General features: G+C 41.9%; 1 protein-coding gene and 40 non-coding genes across 42 annotated transcripts in view; 1 reads left to right on the forward strand and 40 right to left on the reverse strand.

The window, feature by feature from the left end:
* LOC137491103 (uncharacterized) overlaps positions 1-12,848 on the forward strand; it is a 1,183,352-nt gene that overhangs the window by 468,206 nt on the left and 702,298 nt on the right. The gene's annotated exons all lie outside the window — the stretch shown is intronic.
* On the reverse strand, positions 48-166 carry LOC137493907 (5S ribosomal RNA). The gene has a single exon (XR_011013882.2). It is a non-coding gene; the product is annotated as a 5S ribosomal RNA (ribosomal RNA).
* On the reverse strand, positions 225-343 carry LOC137492237 (5S ribosomal RNA). The gene has a single exon (XR_011012209.1). It is a non-coding gene; the product is annotated as a 5S ribosomal RNA (ribosomal RNA).
* Positions 402-520, reverse strand: LOC137492236 (5S ribosomal RNA). The gene has a single exon (XR_011012208.1). It is a non-coding gene; the product is annotated as a 5S ribosomal RNA (ribosomal RNA).
* LOC141382707 (5S ribosomal RNA) lies at positions 579-697 on the reverse strand. Its single transcript, XR_012403647.1, has one exon. It is a non-coding gene; the product is annotated as a 5S ribosomal RNA (ribosomal RNA).
* Positions 756-874, reverse strand: LOC141382708 (5S ribosomal RNA). Its single transcript, XR_012403648.1, has one exon. It is a non-coding gene; the product is annotated as a 5S ribosomal RNA (ribosomal RNA).
* Positions 933-1,051, reverse strand: LOC141382709 (5S ribosomal RNA). The gene has a single exon (XR_012403649.1). It is a non-coding gene; the product is annotated as a 5S ribosomal RNA (ribosomal RNA).
* Positions 1,110-1,228, reverse strand: LOC137493608 (5S ribosomal RNA). The gene has a single exon (XR_011013583.2). It is a non-coding gene; the product is annotated as a 5S ribosomal RNA (ribosomal RNA).
* Positions 1,287-1,405, reverse strand: LOC137492234 (5S ribosomal RNA). The gene has a single exon (XR_011012206.1). It is a non-coding gene; the product is annotated as a 5S ribosomal RNA (ribosomal RNA).
* Positions 1,464-1,582, reverse strand: LOC137492233 (5S ribosomal RNA). The gene has a single exon (XR_011012205.1). It is a non-coding gene; the product is annotated as a 5S ribosomal RNA (ribosomal RNA).
* LOC137492232 (5S ribosomal RNA) lies at positions 1,641-1,759 on the reverse strand. The gene has a single exon (XR_011012204.1). It is a non-coding gene; the product is annotated as a 5S ribosomal RNA (ribosomal RNA).
* Positions 1,818-1,936, reverse strand: LOC137492231 (5S ribosomal RNA). The gene has a single exon (XR_011012203.1). It is a non-coding gene; the product is annotated as a 5S ribosomal RNA (ribosomal RNA).
* On the reverse strand, positions 1,995-2,113 carry LOC137492230 (5S ribosomal RNA). Its single transcript, XR_011012202.1, has one exon. It is a non-coding gene; the product is annotated as a 5S ribosomal RNA (ribosomal RNA).
* On the reverse strand, positions 2,172-2,290 carry LOC137492229 (5S ribosomal RNA). The gene has a single exon (XR_011012201.1). It is a non-coding gene; the product is annotated as a 5S ribosomal RNA (ribosomal RNA).
* LOC137492228 (5S ribosomal RNA) lies at positions 2,349-2,467 on the reverse strand. The gene has a single exon (XR_011012200.1). It is a non-coding gene; the product is annotated as a 5S ribosomal RNA (ribosomal RNA).
* Positions 2,526-2,644, reverse strand: LOC137492226 (5S ribosomal RNA). Its single transcript, XR_011012198.1, has one exon. It is a non-coding gene; the product is annotated as a 5S ribosomal RNA (ribosomal RNA).
* Positions 2,703-2,821, reverse strand: LOC137492225 (5S ribosomal RNA). The gene has a single exon (XR_011012197.1). It is a non-coding gene; the product is annotated as a 5S ribosomal RNA (ribosomal RNA).
* On the reverse strand, positions 2,880-2,998 carry LOC137492224 (5S ribosomal RNA). Its single transcript, XR_011012196.1, has one exon. It is a non-coding gene; the product is annotated as a 5S ribosomal RNA (ribosomal RNA).
* LOC137492223 (5S ribosomal RNA) lies at positions 3,057-3,175 on the reverse strand. Its single transcript, XR_011012195.1, has one exon. It is a non-coding gene; the product is annotated as a 5S ribosomal RNA (ribosomal RNA).
* LOC141382710 (5S ribosomal RNA) lies at positions 3,234-3,352 on the reverse strand. The gene has a single exon (XR_012403650.1). It is a non-coding gene; the product is annotated as a 5S ribosomal RNA (ribosomal RNA).
* On the reverse strand, positions 3,411-3,529 carry LOC141382711 (5S ribosomal RNA). Its single transcript, XR_012403651.1, has one exon. It is a non-coding gene; the product is annotated as a 5S ribosomal RNA (ribosomal RNA).
* LOC141382712 (5S ribosomal RNA) lies at positions 3,588-3,706 on the reverse strand. Its single transcript, XR_012403652.1, has one exon. It is a non-coding gene; the product is annotated as a 5S ribosomal RNA (ribosomal RNA).
* Positions 3,765-3,883, reverse strand: LOC141382713 (5S ribosomal RNA). The gene has a single exon (XR_012403653.1). It is a non-coding gene; the product is annotated as a 5S ribosomal RNA (ribosomal RNA).
* On the reverse strand, positions 3,942-4,060 carry LOC141382714 (5S ribosomal RNA). Its single transcript, XR_012403654.1, has one exon. It is a non-coding gene; the product is annotated as a 5S ribosomal RNA (ribosomal RNA).
* On the reverse strand, positions 4,119-4,237 carry LOC141382715 (5S ribosomal RNA). The gene has a single exon (XR_012403655.1). It is a non-coding gene; the product is annotated as a 5S ribosomal RNA (ribosomal RNA).
* Positions 4,296-4,414, reverse strand: LOC141382716 (5S ribosomal RNA). Its single transcript, XR_012403656.1, has one exon. It is a non-coding gene; the product is annotated as a 5S ribosomal RNA (ribosomal RNA).
* On the reverse strand, positions 4,473-4,591 carry LOC141382717 (5S ribosomal RNA). Its single transcript, XR_012403657.1, has one exon. It is a non-coding gene; the product is annotated as a 5S ribosomal RNA (ribosomal RNA).
* LOC141383557 (5S ribosomal RNA) lies at positions 4,650-4,768 on the reverse strand. The gene has a single exon (XR_012404579.1). It is a non-coding gene; the product is annotated as a 5S ribosomal RNA (ribosomal RNA).
* Positions 4,827-4,945, reverse strand: LOC141382718 (5S ribosomal RNA). The gene has a single exon (XR_012403658.1). It is a non-coding gene; the product is annotated as a 5S ribosomal RNA (ribosomal RNA).
* LOC141383061 (5S ribosomal RNA) lies at positions 5,004-5,122 on the reverse strand. Its single transcript, XR_012404026.1, has one exon. It is a non-coding gene; the product is annotated as a 5S ribosomal RNA (ribosomal RNA).
* LOC141383844 (5S ribosomal RNA) lies at positions 5,181-5,299 on the reverse strand. Its single transcript, XR_012404899.1, has one exon. It is a non-coding gene; the product is annotated as a 5S ribosomal RNA (ribosomal RNA).
* On the reverse strand, positions 11,119-11,237 carry LOC141382719 (5S ribosomal RNA). The gene has a single exon (XR_012403659.1). It is a non-coding gene; the product is annotated as a 5S ribosomal RNA (ribosomal RNA).
* LOC141382720 (5S ribosomal RNA) lies at positions 11,296-11,414 on the reverse strand. The gene has a single exon (XR_012403660.1). It is a non-coding gene; the product is annotated as a 5S ribosomal RNA (ribosomal RNA).
* On the reverse strand, positions 11,473-11,591 carry LOC137492079 (5S ribosomal RNA). Its single transcript, XR_011012051.1, has one exon. It is a non-coding gene; the product is annotated as a 5S ribosomal RNA (ribosomal RNA).
* Positions 11,650-11,768, reverse strand: LOC141383769 (5S ribosomal RNA). Its single transcript, XR_012404805.1, has one exon. It is a non-coding gene; the product is annotated as a 5S ribosomal RNA (ribosomal RNA).
* Positions 11,827-11,945, reverse strand: LOC141382721 (5S ribosomal RNA). The gene has a single exon (XR_012403661.1). It is a non-coding gene; the product is annotated as a 5S ribosomal RNA (ribosomal RNA).
* Positions 12,004-12,122, reverse strand: LOC141382722 (5S ribosomal RNA). Its single transcript, XR_012403662.1, has one exon. It is a non-coding gene; the product is annotated as a 5S ribosomal RNA (ribosomal RNA).
* Positions 12,181-12,299, reverse strand: LOC141382723 (5S ribosomal RNA). The gene has a single exon (XR_012403663.1). It is a non-coding gene; the product is annotated as a 5S ribosomal RNA (ribosomal RNA).
* LOC141383447 (5S ribosomal RNA) lies at positions 12,358-12,476 on the reverse strand. Its single transcript, XR_012404465.1, has one exon. It is a non-coding gene; the product is annotated as a 5S ribosomal RNA (ribosomal RNA).
* On the reverse strand, positions 12,535-12,653 carry LOC141382724 (5S ribosomal RNA). The gene has a single exon (XR_012403664.1). It is a non-coding gene; the product is annotated as a 5S ribosomal RNA (ribosomal RNA).
* Positions 12,712-12,830, reverse strand: LOC141382725 (5S ribosomal RNA). Its single transcript, XR_012403665.1, has one exon. It is a non-coding gene; the product is annotated as a 5S ribosomal RNA (ribosomal RNA).

A 12,848-nucleotide genomic window follows, 5' to 3' on the forward strand; every position in this document is an offset into this window, starting at 1 on the left:
TCAAGCGTTGGCTATTTAAATCAGCTGCCAAATGAAGCACTTCGAAAAGCTTACAGCACCTGGTATTCCCAGGCGGTCTCCCATCCAAGTACTAACCAGGCCCGACCCTGCTTTACTTCCGAGTTCAGATGAGATCGGGCATTTCCAGGGTGGTATGGCCGTAAGCGAAAGAGGATGTCAAGCGTTGGCTATTTAAATCAGCTGCCAAATGAAGCACTTCGAAAAGCTTACAGCACCTGGTATTCCCAGGCGGTCTCCCATCCAAGTACTAACCAGGCCCGACCCTGCTTTACTTCCGAGTTCAGATGAGATCGGGCATTTCCAGGGTGGTATGGCCGTAAGCGAAAGAGGATGTCAAGCGTTGGCTATTTAAATCAGCTGCCAAATGAAGCACTTCGAAAAGCTTACAGCACCTGGTATTCCCAGGCGGTCTCCCATCCAAGTACTAACCAGGCCCGACCCTGCTTTACTTCCGAGTTCAGATGAGATCGGGCATTTCCAGGGTGGTATGGCCGTAAGCGAAAGAGGATGTCAAGCGTTGGCTATTTAAATCAGCTGCCAAATGAAGCACTTCGAAAAGCTTACAGCACCTGGTATTCCCAGGCGGTCTCCCATCCAAGTACTAACCAGGCCCGACCCTGCTTTACTTCCGAGTTCAGATGAGATCGGGCATTTCCAGGGTGGTATGGCCGTAAGCGAAAGAGGATGTCAAGCGTTGGCTATTTAAATCAGCTGCCAAATGAAGCACTTCGAAAAGCTTACAGCACCTGGTATTCCCAGGCGGTCTCCCATCCAAGTACTAACCAGGCCCGACCCTGCTTTACTTCCGAGTTCAGATGAGATCGGGCATTTCCAGGGTGGTATGGCCGTAAGCGAAAGAGGATGTCAAGCGTTGGCTATTTAAATCAGCTGCCAAATGAAGCACTTCGAAAAGCTTACAGCACCTGGTATTCCCAGGCGGTCTCCCATCCAAGTACTAACCAGGCCCGACCCTGCTTTACTTCCGAGTTCAGATGAGATCGGGCATTTCCAGGGTGGTATGGCCGTAAGCGAAAGAGGATGTCAAGCGTTGGCTATTTAAATCAGCTGCCAAATGAAGCACTTCGAAAAGCTTACAGCACCTGGTATTCCCAGGCGGTCTCCCATCCAAGTACTAACCAGGCCCGACCCTGCTTTACTTCCGAGTTCAGATGAGATCGGGCATTTCCAGGGTGGTATGGCCGTAAGCGAAAGAGGATGTCAAGCGTTGGCTATTTAAATCAGCTGCCAAATGAAGCACTTCGAAAAGCTTACAGCACCTGGTATTCCCAGGCGGTCTCCCATCCAAGTACTAACCAGGCCCGACCCTGCTTTACTTCCGAGTTCAGATGAGATCGGGCATTTCCAGGGTGGTATGGCCGTAAGCGAAAGAGGATGTCAAGCGTTGGCTATTTAAATCAGCTGCCAAATGAAGCACTTCGAAAAGCTTACAGCACCTGGTATTCCCAGGCGGTCTCCCATCCAAGTACTAACCAGGCCCGACCCTGCTTTACTTCCGAGTTCAGATGAGATCGGGCATTTCCAGGGTGGTATGGCCGTAAGCGAAAGAGGATGTCAAGCGTTGGCTATTTAAATCAGCTGCCAAATGAAGCACTTCGAAAAGCTTACAGCACCTGGTATTCCCAGGCGGTCTCCCATCCAAGTACTAACCAGGCCCGACCCTGCTTTACTTCCGAGTTCAGATGAGATCGGGCATTTCCAGGGTGGTATGGCCGTAAGCGAAAGAGGATGTCAAGCGTTGGCTATTTAAATCAGCTGCCAAATGAAGCACTTCGAAAAGCTTACAGCACCTGGTATTCCCAGGCGGTCTCCCATCCAAGTACTAACCAGGCCCGACCCTGCTTTACTTCCGAGTTCAGATGAGATCGGGCATTTCCAGGGTGGTATGGCCGTAAGCGAAAGAGGATGTCAAGCGTTGGCTATTTAAATCAGCTGCCAAATGAAGCACTTCGAAAAGCTTACAGCACCTGGTATTCCCAGGCGGTCTCCCATCCAAGTACTAACCAGGCCCGACCCTGCTTTACTTCCGAGTTCAGATGAGATCGGGCATTTCCAGGGTGGTATGGCCGTAAGCGAAAGAGGATGTCAAGCGTTGGCTATTTAAATCAGCTGCCAAATGAAGCACTTCGAAAAGCTTACAGCACCTGGTATTCCCAGGCGGTCTCCCATCCAAGTACTAACCAGGCCCGACCCTGCTTTACTTCCGAGTTCAGATGAGATCGGGCATTTCCAGGGTGGTATGGCCGTAAGCGAAAGAGGATGTCAAGCGTTGGCTATTTAAATCAGCTGCCAAATGAAGCACTTCGAAAAGCTTACAGCACCTGGTATTCCCAGGCGGTCTCCCATCCAAGTACTAACCAGGCCCGACCCTGCTTTACTTCCGAGTTCAGATGAGATCGGGCATTTCCAGGGTGGTATGGCCGTAAGCGAAAGAGGATGTCAAGCGTTGGCTATTTAAATCAGCTGCCAAATGAAGCACTTCGAAAAGCTTACAGCACCTGGTATTCCCAGGCGGTCTCCCATCCAAGTACTAACCAGGCCCGACCCTGCTTTACTTCCGAGTTCAGATGAGATCGGGCATTTCCAGGGTGGTATGGCCGTAAGCGAAAGAGGATGTCAAGCGTTGGCTATTTAAATCAGCTGCCAAATGAAGCACTTCGAAAAGCTTACAGCACCTGGTATTCCCAGGCGGTCTCCCATCCAAGTACTAACCAGGCCCGACCCTGCTTTACTTCCGAGTTCAGATGAGATCGGGCATTTCCAGGGTGGTATGGCCGTAAGCGAAAGAGGATGTCAAGCGTTGGCTATTTAAATCAGCTGCCAAATGAAGCACTTCGAAAAGCTTACAGCACCTGGTATTCCCAGGCGGTCTCCCATCCAAGTACTAACCAGGCCCGACCCTGCTTTACTTCCGAGTTCAGATGAGATCGGGCATTTCCAGGGTGGTATGGCCGTAAGCGAAAGAGGATGTCAAGCGTTGGCTATTTAAATCAGCTGCCAAATGAAGCACTTCGAAAAGCTTACAGCACCTGGTATTCCCAGGCGGTCTCCCATCCAAGTACTAACCAGGCCCGACCCTGCTTTACTTCCGAGTTCAGATGAGATCGGGCATTTCCAGGGTGGTATGGCCGTAAGCGAAAGAGGATGTCAAGCGTTGGCTATTTAAATCAGCTGCCAAATGAAGCACTTCGAAAAGCTTACAGCACCTGGTATTCCCAGGCGGTCTCCCATCCAAGTACTAACCAGGCCCGACCCTGCTTTACTTCCGAGTTCAGATGAGATCGGGCATTTCCAGGGTGGTATGGCCGTAAGCGAAAGAGGATGTCAAGCGTTGGCTATTTAAATCAGCTGCCAAATGAAGCACTTCGAAAAGCTTACAGCACCTGGTATTCCCAGGCGGTCTCCCATCCAAGTACTAACCAGGCCCGACCCTGCTTTACTTCCGAGTTCAGATGAGATCGGGCATTTCCAGGGTGGTATGGCCGTAAGCGAAAGAGGATGTCAAGCGTTGGCTATTTAAATCAGCTGCCAAATGAAGCACTTCGAAAAGCTTACAGCACCTGGTATTCCCAGGCGGTCTCCCATCCAAGTACTAACCAGGCCCGACCCTGCTTTACTTCCGAGTTCAGATGAGATCGGGCATTTCCAGGGTGGTATGGCCGTAAGCGAAAGAGGATGTCAAGCGTTGGCTATTTAAATCAGCTGCCAAATGAAGCACTTCGAAAAGCTTACAGCACCTGGTATTCCCAGGCGGTCTCCCATCCAAGTACTAACCAGGCCCGACCCTGCTTTACTTCCGAGTTCAGATGAGATCGGGCATTTCCAGGGTGGTATGGCCGTAAGCGAAAGAGGATGTCAAGCGTTGGCTATTTAAATCAGCTGCCAAATGAAGCACTTCGAAAAGCTTACAGCACCTGGTATTCCCAGGCGGTCTCCCATCCAAGTACTAACCAGGCCCGACCCTGCTTTACTTCCGAGTTCAGATGAGATCGGGCATTTCCAGGGTGGTATGGCCGTAAGCGAAAGAGGATGTCAAGCGTTGGCTATTTAAATCAGCTGCCAAATGAAGCACTTCGAAAAGCTTACAGCACCTGGTATTCCCAGGCGGTCTCCCATCCAAGTACTAACCAGGCCCGACCCTGCTTTACTTCCGAGTTCAGATGAGATCGGGCATTTCCAGGGTGGTATGGCCGTAAGCGAAAGAGGATGTCAAGCGTTGGCTATTTAAATCAGCTGCCAAATGAAGCACTTCGAAAAGCTTACAGCACCTGGTATTCCCAGGCGGTCTCCCATCCAAGTACTAACCAGGCCCGACCCTGCTTTACTTCCGAGTTCAGATGAGATCGGGCATTTCCAGGGTGGTATGGCCGTAAGCGAAAGAGGATGTCAAGCGTTGGCTATTTAAATCAGCTGCCAAATGAAGCACTTCGAAAAGCTTACAGCACCTGGTATTCCCAGGCGGTCTCCCATCCAAGTACTAACCAGGCCCGACCCTGCTTTACTTCCGAGTTCAGATGAGATCGGGCATTTCCAGGGTGGTATGGCCGTAAGCGAAAGAGGATGTCAAGCGTTGGCTATTTAAATCAGCTGCCAAATGAAGCACTTCGAAAAGCTTACAGCACCTGGTATTCCCAGGCGGTCTCSCATCCAAGTACTAACCAGGCCCGACCCTGCTTTACTTCCGAGTTCAGATGAGATCGGGCATTTCCAGGGTGGTATGGCCGTAAGCGAAAGAGGATGTCAAGCGTTGGCTATTTAAATCAGCTGCCAAATGAAGCACTTCGAAAAGCTTACAGCACCTGGTATTCCCAGGCGGTCTCCCATCCAAGTACTAACCAGGCCCGACCCTGCTTTACTTCCGAGTTCAGATGAGATCGGGCATTTCCAGGGTGGTATGGCCGTAAGCGAAAGAGGATGTCAAGCGTTGGCTATTTAAATCAGCTGCCAAATGAAGCACTTCGAAAAGCTTACAGCACCTGGTATTCCCAGGCGGTCTCCCATCCAAGTACTAACCAGGCCCGACCCTGCTTTACTTCCGAGTTCAGATGAGATCGGGCATTTCCAGGGTGGTATGGCTGTAAGCGAAAGAGGATGTCAAGCGTTGGCTATTTAAATCAGCTGCCAAATGAAGCACTTCGAAAAGCTTACAGCACCTGGTATTCCCAGGCGGTCTCGCATCCAAGTACTAACCAGGCCCGACCCTGCTTTACTTCCGAGTTCAGATGAGATCGGGCATTTCCAGGGTGGTATGGCCGTAAGTGAAAGAGGATGTCAAGCGTTGGCTATTTAAATGAGCTGCCAAATGAAGCACTTCGAAAAGCTTACAGCACCTGGTATTCCCAGGCGGTCTCCCATCCAAGTACTAACCAGGCCCGACCCTGCTTTACTTCCGAGTTCAGATGAGATCGGGCATTTCTTTTTTTTTTTTTTTTTTTCTTTTTTTTTTTTTTTTTTCTTTATTTTATATCAAAAATTAAAAACAGTTACATTCAGGTAATAATACATTTACATTATATAAAGCCATTTGAACATATGCATTCCCACTTAAAAAGTCTTTTTCAAATACATCAATCTTGTCATTCATGTTACAATAATAGAAAAGAGCATTTAGCAGTTCAGACATTTTTCTTTGAAACAATTTACACACAGACAATTTGCCATTCTTTTCTTTAACAATATTCCTTCTATTCCATATCACATTTCTTGCAACTGTTAAAATGAAGTTAATGAACCTTGTGTTTTTACCTTCTGTTTTACAATCAAATAAAAATAACGTTTCCCATTCCTCATCAACAACCTCATTTTCAATCCCCATTTCATTTAGCATTTCTTTAATTTTTCCAATAAAACATTTTAACTCTTTGCATTTAAAAAACAAATGTAGTATACCTTCATCTTCTTCATTACAAACTTTACATCTTGCATCATTTGCCAAACCTATTTTACACAATCTCATTTCACTTAATATACAGTTTTGTCTTAAAATGTAATCAAAATTTTCTAAAACGGGACTTTTCCACCAAGCTCTCAAATTTTGCCATATTTCCTTCTTTTCAATATTGGGGTATAATCTTTTCCAGTACTCTTCCGCTTTGGGTGTAACAAAAACATCTTTACGTAAACAAGAATAAAACATTTTCAGTATACCATCTTTAAAAGCATATTGATTTTCTTTAAAGTTTATCACCTTTCCTTCATCTTCATCGCTGTGCATTTCCAGTTTATTTTCTATAATTTCTTTCCATTCTTTTGGTATATTTTTTTTCAAGTTGTTAAACTGATTTTCAATAACTCTTTTAGATTCGTTTTCATAGTTTTCTATTATTGCATCTTTTATTACTTGCGCCTGTACATAACCAGGTATCACTTCATATAAAATATCTTTAATTTGCTTTATTCCTGCATTAAACCATTTCTTATAAAAAATAGTATTATTCCCTTCTTTAATATATTCATTTAAAAACAGCGGTTGCTTTAAAATCTCTTCTTTACTAAATGAACAATCAATATGCTTTCTAAAATCTCCCCATGCTTTAATAACCTCTTTATAGAATTCTGGAACTTTATTCATCATATTCTCTTTGGGCTTCATCCATCATATATATTCTTGTATTTCCCCACATTTATTTAAAAAATATCTCATCACATCTTTCCATACATGTTTTTCTTCTTTCCAATATTTATTTACAGTTTTAATTCTTATGCTTTTCATTCTGATTAGTGGATCAATTAAACCTAAGCCTCCTTCTTCAACTTTACCAATTATGGTGTCATAAGCTATTTTGGAAGGTTTTCCATCCCATAAGAAATCTAAAACAATAGCTTTTATCTTTTTATACACACTCATTGGCAAACTCACTGTACCTAAAACATACCACATTTTTGATAAAAATAAGGAATTTAAAACTAAAACTTTCCCCTTTAAAAACAAACCTCTTAATTTCCAGAAATGTAATCTTTTCTCCATTCCCTTTAAAACTTCCTCCCACATTAAATTCCTTGTTTCATTTTCATTTTCACCAACCCTTATACCTAAAATTTTCATATCAACTGTCTCCTCTTTAAATTTTATTTTTTCTGGTAAAACATTTATTTTTCCCAGTCTCATGTATTTAGTTTTTTCCTTATTAATTTTTGCTCCTGTTCCATTACAATATCTGTTTAAAATTTCCTCTGCTTTTTCAATACTTTTAATATCTTTTACTATTAAAGTAGTATCATCAGCATACTGAAATATTTTGTGTTCTAAGTCTGTTCCTTTTATACATAATCCTCGTATTTGCGTTTCATTATCAATGGCTAATCCCAATGTTTCAGATACAAGTGTGTATAATAGTGCCGACATTGGACATCCTTGTCTTATTGATCTTGTTATTTTAAAATCTTTAGTTAAAAAACCATTTACTTTTATACAGCTTGTTATATCTGCATATAAACATTTTATCCATTGTAAGTATCTTTCTCCAAAACCAAATCTCTCCATTACATCCATCATATATTTGTGTTCCACTCTATCAAAAGCTTTTTCTAAATCGACACTAATTATATATCCTGTTTCTTTTTCCTCTCTCATATACCATATAATATCTCTTATATTGTTTATGACATCAGTTATGTCTCTTTTTAAAACTGCATATGCTTGATTTGTTTTGATTATGTTAGGTACAACTACTTTCAATCTATTAGCTAAAACCTTTGCTAAAATTTTATAGTCTGTGTTCAGCATGCTTAAGGGTCGATAATTTTTTAAGTCTCCTTTGTCTCCATTTCTTTTATAAATCATTTTCACCATTCCTTTCTTCATACTATTAGTTAACTCCCCTTTTTCATAAATATCACTGTATATTTCATTTAAAATAGGAATTAAAACATTTTTAAAAACTTTATAAAACTCAACTGGTAGTCCATCTATTCCTGGACTTTTCCCATTTCTCGACTGATCAATAGCTGTTTCTATTTCTAAATCTGTTATCTCACTCTCACACATTTCCTTGTCCTCTTTATTTAATTTTGCTGTTATTTTTTCTAATAAAAAATGTTCATCATTTAAATTTACTCCATTTTCTGTAAATAATTCCTTATAAAATCGTCTAGTTTCATTTAAAATTCCTTCTTTGTCTTCTACAGTTTTCCCATCTTGTGTTTTTATACATTTTATTATAGCTGCTCTCTGTCTTGTTTTTTCTAATTCATAAAAGTATTTTGTACTTCTTTCTCCTTCTACAATGTCTTTAGCTCTGCTTCTAATAATTACTCCTTTACACTTTTCTTCTTCAATTTTCTTCAGCTTTTCCTGTAATTCAATTATTTTGTCAACATTTATCCCATTTACTTTACTCATTTCTTCATTCCATTCTTTTCTAATTTTATTTTCTTTGAATTTTTTGGCCTTTTGTATTTTTTCTGATATATTTATTGAGTATTCTTTTATTTTATTTTTCAGATTATCCCACCATAAACCTGTTTCTGTTTCAAACATTTCATCATTTACACTATTAATTATTATATTTTCTATATCCATTTTATAACTTTCTATTTTTAACAGCTCAGTGTTGAGTATCCACACTCCTGGTCCTTTTTCAATCTCATTAAAATTCATCGTTATCCATAAAAAATCATGATCACTTTCACTATAGGTTTTATATAAAATTGTGTTAACATATTGTACTTCTTTTTTCTTACATAAAAACAAGTCAATTCTACTTTGCTTTAAAATTCTATTTGCAATTTCTCTTCTTGAATATTCTCTTTTCATACCATTTCGCTCTCTCCATACTTCTACCAAATCACATTTTCTCATTAAATTTTGTAGTTCATTCCTCCCTCTGTCTGTTCTAAAATTCATTGAGTCATCTATATCTATTCTTTGCATGGCAATATTAAAATCTCCTAAAATAAATATGTTTTCATTCTTTTCTATTAGTTTATCTATTTCCTTATAAAAGTTATATTTGTCCTTTTCCTCATTTGGTGCATGTATGTTGCATACTCTAAAACTTTTCCCACCATACAGAACTTTTACAATTATTATTCTTCCATTTGTGTCTTTATAGTCTAATTCTACTTTCTCAAAAATCCCTCTTTTTATTAAAATTGCTACTCCTCTATTCTTTTCTATATTCCCATTACTAAATATTTCACCATTCCATAATTTTCTCATTTCATTTTTAATCTCATTTTCCCACTTTGTCTCTTGTAAACATAATATATCACACTTTTTTGTCAAACACGTTAATCTTTCAAACTTTTCACATTTGGACAATCCTCTTACATTCAATGATACCACACATACATTACTCATTAGTATAATTATTGGATAAACCAATAACCACCATTCATTCTGAGTCACTGTCACTTAAACAAATGTTTCTTGCATCTCCTTTTTCAAATTTTTTCCTTTCCATTCTTTCTTTAATCTCTTCTCTTCTTATTTTCTGCCGTTGTAGAACCATTTCAATGTTTAGGCCACTTTTAGATCTTGATTTTAAATCTTTTATCTTTTTTCCTTTTTCTTTTTTTTCCAGTCCATAATTCCCCCTTTCAAAATCCATTGCTCTTACCTCATTTATTGCTCTTATTTCATTGTCCTCAGTCCTTGTTTTCTCCTGTCTCTCTTCATTGTTCAGTTCTATAGTGTCCTCATCATTTTGTTCCTCAGCAAATTGTCTATTATTTGGTTCTCCTTCTTCCTTGTTTGCTCCTTCTCCCAGTTCCATTTCTTTATCCTCTTGCTCATTTCTGTCCTCTTCTGTATTGTTTTCTTCTCCTGTTTTGTCCTCCTTCCTTTCTGTTGCAGTATTTTCAAGTGACGCTTGTGTTTCCATCCTTTCAACTTCCTCCTCTTTGTTGCAGTTACATCTTGTTGATGCCCTCTCGCAGCCCTGGCACTGCGGAACTTCGCAGTCCCGCACATAATGCCCCTGCTGAAGACATCTCCTGCACGTGAAATTTGGGCAGTCTTTCTTTTCATGCTCTGTACTTGAGCAAAGTCTGCACATTTTCAGTTGATTGTCATGTATCACTCTGAAATACTGCATCCCTTCTTCCGTCATGAAGCCAACATTGTATGGTAAAGATTTAACTTCTTTGGGAAACTTTACCTTCACAAATCGTGTTCCGTCTGCAACCATTGTTCCCGGATGATATTTCCTTCTTATTGGCAGTATAGGAGTTACTCCCCAATTACTCAGTTTCTGTTGTATCTCCTCATCCTGTATATAACTGGGCAAGTTCAGGAAAGATACCATTTTTTCTGTTGCACACAGCTTTTTCACTTCACATTCTTCTCCATTAATCATCAGTCCGTTAATCAATATCTCGCATTCTTTTTCACTTTCCATTGTCAGTTCAAATTCATTGTTGTTTTTCCTTCTCAGTCCAATTAATTTGCCAATCCCCACTTTGTCTTCAACTGCTTTGATTATGTTGTTTATAGTTGAGTTTTCAACATCCTTTATCATCATTGTCAGTGTGGCTTCCTTCTTATATTCTCTTTGATATCTTGCTTGCTTCTTTAGTTTGTTCAGCATTTGTTGTTTTTGACTTAAAGCATTCATTTGTCCTTCAGTATTCTTTTCACTTTCAATACTTGCAATTGATTGTAGATTACCTTTCTTTTCTTGACCACCTCCTTTCCCTTCTTTTTTCTTTGAGACAACTGTTGCCCATGTCTCATTGCTGTTTTCTCCAGCATCTTCATTTCGTGTCCTTTCAAGCATGTTTGTAGCATTTCCTTGTTCTCTGTTCCTTTTTCCATTTGTGTCCTGTCCATTCTCTTTCTCCGTAGTGTCCATTTTGTTGTTTTCTAACCCCAAAACAGTGTTACTGTTTGGGGTTAGTTAAAAATAATCTTTAACTGAAAAAACAATTAAAGTAAACTTTGTAATGCAAAAACTAAAAATAAAAAACAAAACTGACAAAATGGAAGAGCCTCTCTCTTCCTTCTGCCACCTCACACTTCCTGCAGTGCACCAACTCTAACTCACACTAGAGGGCGTGTCCAGGGTGGTATGGCTGTAAGCGAAAGAGGATGTCAAGCGTTGGCTATTTAAATCAGCTGCCAAATGAAGCACTTCGAAAAGCTTACAGCACCTGGTATTCCCAGGCGGTCTCCCATCCAAGTACTAACCAGGCCCGACCCTGCTTTACTTCCGAGTTCAGATGAGATCGGGCATTTCCAGGGTGGTATGGCCGTAAGCGAAAGAGGATGTCAAGCGTTGGCTATTTAAATCAGCTGCCAAATGAAGCACTTCGAAAAGCTTACAGCACCTGGTATTCCCAGGCGGTCTCCCATCCAAGTACTAACCAGGCCCGACCCTGCTTTACTTCCGAGTTCAGATGAGATCGGGCATTTCCAGGGTGGTATGGCCGTAAGCGAAAGAGGATGTCAAGCGTTGGCTATTTAAATCAGCTGCCAAATGAAGCACTTCGAAAAGCTTACAGCACCTGGTATTCCCAGGCGGTCTCCCATCCAAGTACTAACCAGGCCCGACCCTGCTTTACTTCCGAGTTCAGATGAGATCGGGCATTTCCAGGGTGGTATGGCCGTAAGCGAAAGAGGATGTCAAGCGTTGGCTATTTAAATCAGCTGCCAAATGAAGCACTTCGAAAAGCTTACAGCACCTGGTATTCCCAGGCGGTCTCGCATCCAAGTACTAACCAGGCCCGACCCTGCTTTACTTCCGAGTTCAGATGAGATCGGGCATTTCCAGGGTGGTATGGCCGTAAGCGAAAGAGGATGTCAAGCGTTGGCTATTTAAATCAGCTGCCAAATGAAGCACTTCGAAAAGCTTACAGCACCTGGTATTCCCAGGCGGTCTCCCATCCAAGTACTAACCAGGCCCGACCCTGCTTTACTTCCGAGTTCAGATGAGATCGGGCATTTCCAGGGTGGTATGGCCGTAAGCGAAAGAGGATGTCAAGCGTTGGCTATTTAAATCAGCTGCCAAATGAAGCACTTCGAAAAGCTTACAGCACCTGGTATTCCCAGGCGGTCTCCCATCCAAGTACTAACCAGGCCCGACCCTGCTTTACTTCCGAGTTCAGATGAGATCGGGCATTTCCAGGGTGGTATGGCCGTAAGCGAAAGAGGATGTCAAGCGTTGGCTATTTAAATCAGCTGCCAAATGAAGCACTTCGAAAAGCTTACAGCACCTGGTATTCCCAGGCGGTCTCCCATCCAAGTACTAACCAGGCCCGACCCTGCTTTACTTCCGAGTTCAGATGAGATCGGGCATTTCCAGGGTGGTATGGCCGTAAGCGAAAGAGGATGTCAAGCGTTGGCTATTTAAATCAGCTGCCAAATGAAGCACTTCGAAAAGCTTACAGCACCTGGTATTCCCAGGCGGTCTCCCATCCAAGTACTAACCAGGCCCGACCCTGCTTTACTTCCGAGTTCAGATGAGATCAGGCATTTCCAGGGTGGTATGGCCGTAAGCGAAAGAGGATGTCAAGCGTTGGCTATTTAAATCAGCTGCCAAATGAAGCACTTCGAAAAGCTTACAGCACCTGGTATTCCCAGGCGGTCTCCCATCCAAGTACTAACCAGGCCCGACCCTGCTTTACTTCCGAGTTCAGATGAGATCGGGCATTTCCAGGGTGGTATGGCCGTAAGCGAAAGAGGATGTCAAGCGTTGGCTATTTAAATCAGCTGCCAAATGAAGCACTTCGAAAAGCTTACAGCACCTGGTATTCCCAGGCGGTCTCCCATCCAAGTACTAACCAGGCCCGACCCTGCTTTACTTCCGAGTTCAGATGAGATCGGGCATTTCCAGGGTGGTATGGCCGTAAGCGAAAGAGGATGTCAAGCG

This window comes from Danio rerio, chromosome 4 (genome assembly GCF_049306965.1).
Source record: "Danio rerio strain Tuebingen ecotype United States chromosome 4, GRCz12tu, whole genome shotgun sequence".
Classification (NCBI taxonomy): Eukaryota; Metazoa; Chordata; class Actinopteri; order Cypriniformes; family Danionidae; genus Danio; species Danio rerio.